This window comes from Mytilus californianus, unplaced genomic scaffold (genome assembly GCF_021869535.1).
Source record: "Mytilus californianus isolate M0D057914Y unplaced genomic scaffold, xbMytCali1.0.p SCAF_14, whole genome shotgun sequence".
NCBI lineage: Eukaryota > Metazoa > Mollusca > Bivalvia > Mytilida > Mytilidae > Mytilus > Mytilus californianus.
Window position 1 is genome coordinate 2,643,411 of NW_026262626.1, and position 12,394 is coordinate 2,655,804.

Below are 12,394 nucleotides of genomic sequence, written 5' to 3' on the forward strand. Positions count from 1 at the left end.
CTTTCAAAAAGTAGACCAATCAAATTTTCCTTTCTATATTTCGACACGCAACAGTTCAATGTCAGCGGGAAAGGGGAGGTAACTGGAAGAAAACAGCATCAGCAGCAGGTTGTGAAACTGAAAGGACTTTTTATTACTTCCTGATTCACCCAGTAGAGAATACATTCTACACGTATGGTTTGAAAATTAGAAAATTAAACGCAAATTTTAAAGGAAAAAAAGGGGGGTGATACCGGTTAAGAGCTCTACCTGTACAGAGCTCATGTTCGCACAGTTCACTATACAAACACTATACAAATCCTTGTGTTTACTATGTTAATTTGTACATATCTTGTCGGACTAAATAAAATTTACTATTGACTAGGTTGCAGTCTTGTAATTGACATACAAACACAAAACAGCTGTCCCTTGAAATCAAATTCTACATAAAAAAAATTTATATACATGTGTTTTATTTGCTTATTAATGTTGAAGAGCTATTTGCAAATTTAGCTATATCTGCTCATAAGCTTCAAATTGAATTTGACCGTTTTTCAAATATAATTTCCTCGAAATGAAAGAATTTGAAGAAAATGCTCCTCTGGCTGCATGGCTGTGTTGACAAAAATGGTTAAAGGTGAAATCCATTTTTTAACTTCATGCTAAAAATTTAACTCTGATAGAGATGCTCTCTTTGACATTGTTTGCCAAAAAATTCCAAACTTTTCTGTACTGGACAATCAGCAAAATTCTTTTATTTTAAGCTGTGAAGACAATCAGGTCCTTCATGCTGTTGGAAAATTTATTAAAGTGAATATGAGTTAGATCTTTTTATTTTTCATGTAACTATTATATACTATAAACCAAGGGCTTCATTACAGTCTAATTGTATTGTGATTGTGTATTTAAATTCTATGTATCTATGCTAATCAATGTTCTTTTTTACTTATACATGTATGCTCTATATGCCCCTTGGGGGCCCTTAATTGGTAGTAAAATAATGTGATTCTGTGATGTAATTGAACAGTGCCATTAATATTGGCCACAATGATTAAAAAGTTACAAAGCCTTGATTCAAATTTACTTGTCTCTACTTTCTGTTTGCTGTTTTCTTGAATCTGAATCTGTTCGCCCACAATGCTTTCACCTGCATACCTGTTGGCCCCTGGTCTATTCGTCCACATTCAAAATGCCCATATTATTATTTTGTTTCATTTTTTGCACTGTATTTAATAGTGTTATAAAAAAAAATGAGTAACTTTAATATTTTAAGGTTAAGATCAGGTGAACAATATGTCTTATTTTTTTCTCCATAAACATGATAAATACCTTTTTATTGACATGAATGAAGTAAATACATGAATATAATTTATGAAACCTAATATTATTTCATAATAAAGATGTATTTCAATTAATAAGATCAATGGGTCACGTAAATTAATTTTGATTGTTTGTTATAAGTTTATTATTATAATTGGACATGAATAACAGATCAATTGATTGATTGGTGATTGCTTTACATCGCATCAGCACAAAAAGGATATATCGTGGCGAGCAAAATAACAGGTCAACAATGATTCATACCTGTCAACCTATGAAAATGAAAATGCAGGTCATGACCTGCATTGAAGAAGAAAATCTCAGGTCATAACACATATGAACTTTTTTCAGCTGAATTTAAATAAGTATTTACAACATGATTTAGGGGACATTTTTTTATATTTCAAATCAAACAGTTTCCAAAACATGTTCACATGGTTAAGTATTAACTGAAAATAGTTTGAACTTTAATTTAATTTTTATTTTTTCATTGCATTTATAGCTATATAATTATATCGATTCAAGCCAAGCCATACCCCTCTTGGGGTTTCATTCATAGTTTTTAATCAATCCACAAGCCACATGTTTCACAGTATATTAAGGCTGTATATAGCAACAATATAGAGCTTTATTTATTATTCCATTAAAAGGATGACGATGAAGGGTTTTTTTTAACGACCTTGACTACCCATGAGGCTCTTGGTAGTTAATATTAGAAAATACAATTTAAAATCTAATAGTGAAAGCATTTATTAAAGGCAGAAGAGATGAAAAAAATGATTTTCAAAATATTAAATTTTTAATTTTTCTAAGGTAGTAAAATAATAGAAAGTAATATTCTGATATGTATTTGCATTCAATTTGCCTTAGATTTAATCTTTTTACAAATAAAACATAAATTCAAGGAGTATGTTGGCAAAAAAGGGGGAGTAACTCAAATTTTTTGTCAAACAACTATGAAATACACAAATCATTTATGACTTTAAGTAAGGTAATTGGTGTTAATTAACAGTGTGTTTGACACCAAAGCTGTCAAGTGAAGCCATGCACTTAATGGGTCACTTAATATGACAGTTAACACAGGAATCCGGGTCCATTCGCGCCCAATCACGTTCGCCCCCATTCACGTTCGCCCCCCTTTCACTTTCGCACCCTACACTTTCTCACCCAAAGTCCGAACACACCCTACACGTTCGCGCCCAATTTTTATTGGTTTTGTGTTTAATGATTTGTAAACGAGTTTTGGTAAGTGTATTGCTATGAATATATATTTTTTCATTGTTTCTAAATAAAGTGAGATTCTGACAAGGTTTTTTTTGTGTCATGGTAAATGTATTTTTTGAATCTGTTCAAAGTTTTGATTTTTCTACCCTATATACCACATTGCCTCACATTCTCATTAAGAAAAAATTCACACACCTAATTAAATGGGCATTTAAAAAGTCAGAATGTGAATATATATGTTCAAACTCTTTTAGGTCATTTTTTAGTAGCAATAAACAAAAAAACTATGTCAATTGGACATGCTTTGATACTATATATGCCCTTGAATTTTTACTAGATAACATTTTTGTTCGCTTTGGAGATTCCGTATATCGTCAGGTTATCGGAATTCCAATGGGGACTAACTGTGCACCACTCATTGCGGACCTTTTTTGTATTGCTATGAGTTACAATTTATGACAAAAATCAGTAAAGACCCATCGAAACAACATCTGATACACAAATTTAATAATACTTTTAGATATTTGGATGATATTTTGGCTCTCAATAATGACGACTTCAGTATGTATACTAAAGAAATTTATCCTGTTGAACTTACTTTAAATAAAGCTAATACTAACAATGACCACTGCCCTTTCCTCGATCTTGATATCTATATCATTAACGGAAAGCTTAATACTAAAATATATGATAAAAGAGATGATTTTTCATTTCCTATCGTTAATTATCCATTTTTAGATGGTGACGTTCCCTTGTCACCATCTTACGGTGTTTATATATCTCAACTTGTACGATTCGCTCGTGTATGTAACAATGTTTTAGATTTTAACGAGAGAAATTTATGTATTACTGAAAAATTATTACACCAGGGTTTTCAATATCACAAACTAGTCAAAACATTTACTAAATTTTATCATCGGTATAAGGACATCATTCGTAAATATAGCTCAACATGCAGACTTCTTATACGTTCAGGTATTTCACATCCAATTTTTTATGGAAATATTCTTTATAAAGCACAAAAATGTCAGTATTCACCTCTGAAACTAACAAAACCTTTAAATAGACTTATCAAGAAGGGATATAGTTACGATACTGTTGTCAGGTCATTAAAGATTGCATATTTTGGCGTTAATATTGATTCACTTATAGGGTCTTTGCATCGGCACTAAACACATTTATTTAAAAACCAGTTGTTGGCATGACACGGGTTATGTTCTTCTCATATATGTTATGATGGTATGATACTAAACCCCTAACAGGAAGGATTGTGCCTGATATTCATATGATGAAGACATAATCTTTCAATCAGTTTAATTGAAGTCTGGAGCTGGCATGTCAGTTAACTGCTAGTAGTCTGTTGTTATTTATGTATTATTGTCATTTTGTTTATTTTCTTTGGTTACATCTTCTGACATCAGACTCAGACTTCTCTTGAACTGAATTTTAAAGTGCGTATTGTTATGCGTTTACTTTTCTACATTGGCTAGAGGTATAGGGGGAGGGTTGAGATCTCATAAACATGTTAAACCCCGCCGCATTTTTGCGCCTGTCCCAAGTCAGGAGCCTCTAGCCTTTGTTAGTCTTGTATTATTTTTAATTTTAGTTTCTTGTGTACAATTTGGAGTTTAGTATGGCGTTCATTATCACTGAACTAGTATATATATTTGTTTAGGGGCCAGCTGAAGGACGCCTCCGGGTGCGGGAATTTCTCGCTGCATTGAAGACCTGTTGGTGACCTTCTGCTGTTGTCTGTTCTATGGTCGGGTTGTTGTCTCTTTGACACATTCCCCATTTCCATTCTCAATTTTATTGCTATAAACATTTTTTTTTTCATTGTTTTTAAATAAAGTGAGATTCTGACAACCAGTATTTTATTTTTGTGTTGAATAATTTTTAATCATGTTTTGGTTAGTGTATTGTTATAAATATTTTTTTTTATTGTTACTAGTAAATAAAGTGCGAATCTGACAACGTTATTTTGGTGTTGAATAAATGGTAAGCATGGTAAGTGTATCGCTATAAATATATTTCTTTCACTTTTTCTAAATATAGTGAGATTCTGACAACGTTTTTTAATGTGTTGAATAAATCTTAATCATGTTTAGGTAAGTAAAATTGAGAATGGAAATGGGGAATGTGTCAAAGAGACAACAACCCGACCATAGAACAGACAACAGCAGAAGGTCACCAACAGGTCTTCAATGCAGCGAGAAATTCCCGCACCCGGAGGCGTCCTTCAGCTGGCCCCTAAACAAATATATATACTAGTTCAGTGATTATGAACGCCATACTAAACTCCAAATTGTACACAAAAAACTAAAATTAAAAATAATACAAGACTGACAAAGGCTAGAGCTCCTGACTTGGGACAGGCGCAAAAATGCGGCGGGGTTAAACATGTTTATGAGATCTCAACCCTTCCCCTATACCTCTAGCCAATGTAGAAAAGTAAACGCATAACAATACACACATTAAAATTCAGTTCAAGAGAAGTCTGAGTCTGATGTCAGAAGATGTAACCAAAGAAAATAAACAAAATGACAATAATACATAAATAACAACAGACTACTAACAGTTAACTGACATGCCAGCTCCAGACTTCAATTAAACTGATTGAAAGATTATGTCTTCATCATATGAATATCAGGCACAATCCTTCCTGTTAGGGGTTTAGTATCATACCATCATAACATATATGAGAAGAACATAACCCGTGTCATGCCAACAACTGGTTTTTAAATAAATGTGTTTAGTGCCGATGCAAAGACCCTATAAGTGAATCAATATTAACGCCAAAATATGCAATCTTTAATGACCTGACAACAGTATCGTAACTATATCCCTTCTTAATAAGTCTATTTAAAGGTTTTGTTAGCTTCAGAGGTGAATACTGACATTTTTGTGCTTTATAAAGAATATTTCCATAAAAAATTGGATGTGAAATACCTGAACGTATAAGAAGTCTGCATGTTGAGCTATATTTACAAATGATGTCCTTATACCGATGATAAAATTTAGTAAACGTTTTGACTAGTTTGTGATATTGAAAACCCTGGTGTAATAATTTTTCATTGTTTATGAATAAAGTGAGATTCTGACAACGTTTTTTTTTTTGTGTGTGTTGAATACATCTTATAGCAGTTTCGATCCAGGGCATTTATTTCCATATTAAAAGAAGTTTGGAGGTACCCTATCTGTGAGGTTAAAAAAAAACATAAGTATATATATATATTTCATTTATTTTTATTCATCCTTATATCGTATGTGTATAAATACCAATTAGCAGTAATCTCCAGGAAGAATTACGAATTTGCTTGTTCTTCAAAGGAAAATCACCTATGAAATCAGTCTAAAGGCTCAAGAATCCGGGTGAAAACGGGTCATTTTCCTAATACCGGGGTTATTTAAGGACCCTGCAGGTATTTAAAAAATCCAGGGTGAGAGATGAAATTTACGGGTGTCACCAAAGGATATGGGTCAGTTGACAGATATGATCATTTTCATAATTTCAAATGTATTACTTATTTGTTAGCTTGAAAGTATAGCTTGATGCAAGGGAAGTCATCCAAAAAGAAAAAGTTTTCTTCAAAATATTTGGATTATCCCCCTTTATTATGTTTATTTAAAAATGCTTTACCAAAAATATGTTTCAGAGTACTTTGCAAAGAAAACAAATTTGTTAGGTAAAGACATTCATTTTTTGAAACGAGATGTGCATTTATTTTTAGATTAAAAAGGAAACTTGTTGTAGTTTAAATGTATTTCCTCTAGACACAAAACTAATAACCATTTCACACACTGTGTGGTTTTGAAAATGAGAATATGTGAGAATTTTATTACGAAATAGAAAATCTGAAAATTATACAATTGACACCGTCATTTAGATTCCAAACATTATGCAAATTTTCATTTTTTCTGAATTTATCAAAATTTTGTAACAAATTAACTACATGACAAACACCTAGTCTTAGGATGATAACAAGAAATCACATACTTATGGGGTTTTTTAAAGACCTTGACTGGCAAAAAAGCCATCGCACGGTCGTGTTACAAGAAATCATCCTAAGGGTTCATCCTTTTTATAGTTTTGTCATGTTTGTATGTCTTATTTTTGTTTTTTTTTTCAAATTTAAAACTTGAAAGTTTAATATGTTCAAATCTTTTATTTGTTTATGAACTACAACATTCAAGTATTCTTTTCAGTCTGTTGAAGAGAGTAACTTTTGAACAACAGAATCTTTCATTTCATCTGAGTCATAATCACCATCAGGGTCACTAAAAAAAATCCTGTCTTAAGATCTTCCATCTTATCTAACATATTAGTTATATCCTGTTCTCTGTTCACTTCCCTCTGTCTGTGTCACAAGTTGAAGTATAATATGGAATATCATTATTTGCTGCTGCTGCTGTAGCACTGCCACTTTCAGATTGCACAGTTTCAGACTGAGAGCTAGTAGAAGGCTGCTGGACAAGATCAACATCAATTATTACATTACATGCAGCAGCACTAGTGCTGGGGTTGTCTTTTAGGTTTGGTCGTCTTGTTCTTGAACTTGAATTGACCCAATAGTTTACACTTTCTTCTGGATTAAAACTAGTTATACATGGTGACAGTAATTTGAATTTGTCCAAAGTTTGGACTCCAAACACACTATACATGTAATGTGGCTCCAGTAGGGTACCCCCTTAGGTCCAAGTATCAAATTTTGAAATGGTCTCGGGTCACCAGATCACTTTTTAACAAACTGTTCATGTACAGTTTTAAACTAATTTTAATCTCGGTTTTGAACATTTTAAAAGGTCACAGGTCCTAATTAAATGAAACGTCAGATGGCAAGGACCTCACCAGGCAGGCGGAAAACTCCCTATAGGCAAAAGTCTTCAGATGATGATTACAATGATGATATAAAAAAAACCTAACCTAATGCATGCTTATAATTACTAGATGTAATTATTCTCAACTTACTTCGTGAATGAGCAATTAGATTTATAGGTTTATAAAAAGACCTGTTTTATTTATTTTCAAAATAGATGAATTAAATTTGATTAATATTGTCATAATATTTGTCATTCATTATCATGATCTAGTTTAAAATACAAAATTACATGATAATTTGTTCAGAGCAGGTGACATTTTTCAATATATGTAATCAGTAAATATTCGTATGACGTTTTTCTGTGAATTACCAGATATTTATAGATTAATCATATTATATTCATTTTTAGCATCAATTATTAATACCAATAATTCATATTTTACAGAAATTGATATAAAAAACAATTATCCATATATACATAACAACTGACAATACTTGAGCAGTGTGATTAAAATAATAATCAGATAATCAATGTATTGACCTGACCACCCCTCTGATGCCACAATGGAACAGTCCATTTGTTACAGCAACTTGCCTTATGGATAGAACATCTTCAATGACACAAACTAGAAGATGTTACTGATGAAAGCAAGGTAGGAAAATTCCAATATTATCTTGTGTAATCAAACACCTGTGGTTACATTATCTTTACAAATCTAATTGGATAATCACTTGATCTTGTAATTGATAGTTTATGTATTGGTGATCAATTTCCTGTGCATGTTTAGTCATTAAAATGTAATTGACAACTTTTTCATGATGGAATTAATTACTGAAGGTACAGTAGGAGAAAATAATTGGCAACAGAATGCAACTATTAATGAATATTACTTTTGGAAATGTGCCTTGGGTGTGATAAAAATACACCAAAAAGTTATTTTCTGAAGATGTTTTCTAAACATAAATATAAAAATTTTAAAAATGTATTTAACTCTTGAACTAATAAAATAATTAAAGTCAATCAACGAAGTAATAAGATATGTATAAAAGATAAAACAGATACTGACTTAGCTTTATGTTTGCAAATTGATTAAGAAAAGAAAAGAAAAAACACATGCTTTTGTAGAATACAGATCCATTATACAGATTTTAAATAACTTTTATAAGTGTTATTGATCGATAGGTTTATGTGATAATACAATGATTTTTTTTACGTTATATAATATTACCTGATGCCAAAGTTATTATTTTGTAGGCTAAGTCCCCTAGTAAAAATTGATTGCAAGCCTGTTATTTAATTCACAGAAAATGATTTTTAATTGTCATGGGATCAAGTTTGTAATCAATATAACATTATTATATATTTTATAATTACTTAAACTTCTCAGAGTCTGTCACCTCAGTTGCAGATCTAGAATATTCAATAGGTAGGGCAAGAAAGTGTTAATTTCTCCCTTCAATTGTTATGAATGTAACAAAATTAAGGCAAAGGTGTAAGCTGTACAGTGCCCTATAGCTGTTTAAATCCTTGCAGTTTGGTTACTGGTGGAAAGTTGCCATCTCCTTATTTTTGTATTGTATATTTTCTATTACTTTTGTCATGTCATCTATATTGTCATCCCTGTTTCAATATATACGGACAATTTAAAAAACATACTTTGTTATTTGGTGAGCACATATTCACTAACTAATTTGTTGTTGATTGTTTTATAGTGGTGATAATTTTTTTATTAGGGGAGGGGAACTTGAGAGCTGAGATTTTATGGGGAATGAAGTCAATGAACATATGTAGAACAATCTTGCTTTTATTTAAAGTTCAGTATCAATGTTTTCATTTTACAATGTATACAGAGGGAAATGTGCTGAAATTGAAGACAACGTATGTTTCTTGGACCGTAGAATAAAACTTTTAAAAAGTTTTTTTTTTAAATTTATATGCACATAAATGGTATTCATGTCAATCAGATAGATATGTATGCTTTAATGTGATAACAGTATTTTTTAAGAGGAAACTTTCCCAATGAAACAGAAAATTTAGTCTCTAGTTGGTGACCTTAGCATTAGCAACTGAAGTCAAATTACCTTTTATAGTTAGTAGATATCTTTGGCATAAGTGTCTAATTTCAAATCTAAGGCTGAAATTGACATTTGATCAATAATAATCAGATTCTGGAAGTAGAATAACAAAAGATGATGTTCTGTTCAGATGTATTATCTTCACACCCTTTGAGACACTTTGGTAGATGAATTTATTGTGAGATTTATCCTTAGAAATTAGATTTTTAATTTATTTAAAAAAAATGCATGTCATAATCAAAGCCTAAATAGAATTACATTACAAGTTGACATCTTGACCTTATAATTTCAAAAACTACCAAATAATGTCAATTAATTAACATTCTTACTGTTACTGTAAGACTTTCAAAAGAGGTAATTACTGTAATTCTTATCTGTTAAAGTTGAATTGTTTTAATGGGAATTTGTGATAAAAATAAACTACTTTTCATTTAAACATTGGAGAAATTAAAAGCAGCATTTATACAATGCAAACATGTTTAACCCTGCCACATTCTGTATGTGCCTGTCCAAAGTCTATGAGGAGCATGTAGTTCAGTGGTTGTGGTTTGTAGCTGTATATCTGACATTTTTTTTCTTTTTCGTTTATTGTTTTGTTCAAAAATCAGGCTGTTAATTTTCACGTTTGAATTGGCAATCATATTACATTTTCTTATTTTTATAAGTTAATAAAAAAAACGTTTTTTGAGTAACAATAATCTTTCTCTAAAGTTTTAAAACTTGATTTATTTACACAACAGAAATGTACTTTTGATTTTAAGATTTCTCTTAATATATATGCCTTATTTAGAGTTGTAGTAGTACTAAAAAAAAAAATACTTCTAGAGTCATGGTGTAACAAAAAGTCACTTTCCTTGAAAATGCACAATTTTTTCAGTTTATCAAACAAATTTGTGAATCTAAAAATTTAGAGCACCTATTGCAAGAAGCACTTAGATTGTTCACAATAATATCTGTCAATGTGAATATAGTCTATCTTATAAAAATTGATGTAGTTCTTACATAATTGAGCTTCCTACAGTGTATATCTGAATCAAAAATTTGTATTGCAAAACTTTAAGCAATTTTGCCATTCTTTGATAAATAACTAAATTGTGTATAAAATTTCAGACTTTTACTAGCAAAAACAATGTACACAAGTGTGAAGTCATGGGTACCATTTTTATTTTTGTAAATTTTGTGGTTAATGAAAATAAAAAAAATTAATTGATAACAAAATAGATATGTTATGCATTATAATCCTAATCATACTAACCAAGTATGTGATGTAATAACATATACATTGTGTCATCAGAAATGTATGGGAAATTCAATGAATGTGAAAGCACTGTCGATCTATATACCAAAGATTTTTTGCACAAATCATCATTAATTGGATTTGATTGTTTTGGACCAAGATCTGTTCATTGTTCTACTACACAAAGATATGAAGACGTAAGTAGCCAAAGACCAAAGTTGATGTATACGAAAGTGAATAATCATATAATAATGGTTTTTGAACCACTGACTCTCCATTGGGCAAAACCAAAGAACCTATGACTGTAAAGAAATTATCTATTTTTACCATGATATAAATTTGCTTATTTAATTTTATTTTGTTTTATATTAATCCAGACATAATTTACAAAAAATTAATATTGATAGGGTAATGATTGGTCTATTGTATTTTATTATTTATAACACTGGGCATTATAAACATATATTTGCTCCGCCTTATACAGAAGTTCCCTTGGAAACTTTGTTATAAACAATGCCATGATGTCTGTTCCTTTTTGAACAAAAATATTCTATACCCTTTATTCCATAAGGAACAAATTCTGTAATATTTGTTCCAGTGGAAATAATATTACAGACTATTCCTTCTGTTTGGAACTTATATTATGAAAGAACTTACTTCATGATAACCACATATAAAACAAATAATGCAAAGCAGGCAAAATAAATAGCATATGTGTGTCAGAGTAGTTGAACCAAAAGCATTTAGAAATAGCTGAATAAGTAAAGATACATGTAGATCACTAGGAGGGGATTTGGGCAGCATGGCCAGGGTGCCCATATTGGTCACAATTAGTTTTTTTGATGTGCCAAGTCTCAATTACAACATTTTTGTGGTCAGTATTTTTTTTTTGAAGATTCTGAATTCATCAATGCTTTATAAAGTTCTCTGAATGATAAACCAATATCTTAAAAAAAAAGATAGATTTTAATAGGTTACCAGAACCAATTGTTAAATGATACAAACCCACTCAAGATTAGTTTGCATAAAAGAATTGAACATATTTCAGGTAAATTATTTTATCCAAGAGCAATCATTTAACCATTATTTCATGTATTTATGGTATATAGAAATAGCCCTAACATCAATAATGATCAGATATTATACTGGTATTTACAGGCAGTAATGGAATCTCTGGTCTTATTATTTACAATAATTAGCCAATTAATATTATCAGATAGCAATCAGATGGAAAAAAATTGCTTAATTAGGACCACAGAGATTACGTAGGATCGGCAAAGTGCCGAGAACCAATATTTGAACATTGTCACTATAATTAGGGTTTATAATTTGGGAGGTTAATGGACAATTTGTCCCTTGTAACAGTTAGTACGGGACAAATGAGTTCTTTGTTATGCTTTATTCTCTAGATATTTGATTTGATAATGGAGCTTAAGTAGCTATAGGTAATGATAGTGTGTGCAAAGATGGATCTACACTTAAGCAGGAACCCAGTCATCTACTTATCAATCAGAGCTTGTGCTAGTAGATTAATATTTATGTACATCTCTCTAAGATGGTAACAGAAAAGTTTGATAGCATTAATTTATCAGATAAATTTACAACTAATATTTTTATATACATTTATATATACTTAATTCTACACAAGTGTCCATTTTAAAATTGGTTTATTTGCACTCAAACCTGTTAAAAAGACTAAGAGTTATCAAAATCTTTTTTTTTTCCTGTGCTGGTCCTT

General features: G+C 30.7%; 1 protein-coding gene across 1 annotated transcript in view; it reads left to right on the plus strand.

Moving 5' to 3' along the window:
* The first annotated feature begins 74 nt into the window (after positions 1–74).
* LOC127724022 (uncharacterized) overlaps positions 75–12,394 on the plus strand; it is a 67,754-nt gene continuing 55,434 nt past the window's right edge. Inside the window, exons 1-2 of the mRNA XM_052230771.1 lie at positions 75–172; positions 7,789–7,996. The gene's annotated coding sequence lies outside the window, so the exon portion shown is untranslated. The remainder of the gene's footprint in view (positions 173–7,788; positions 7,997–12,394) is intronic.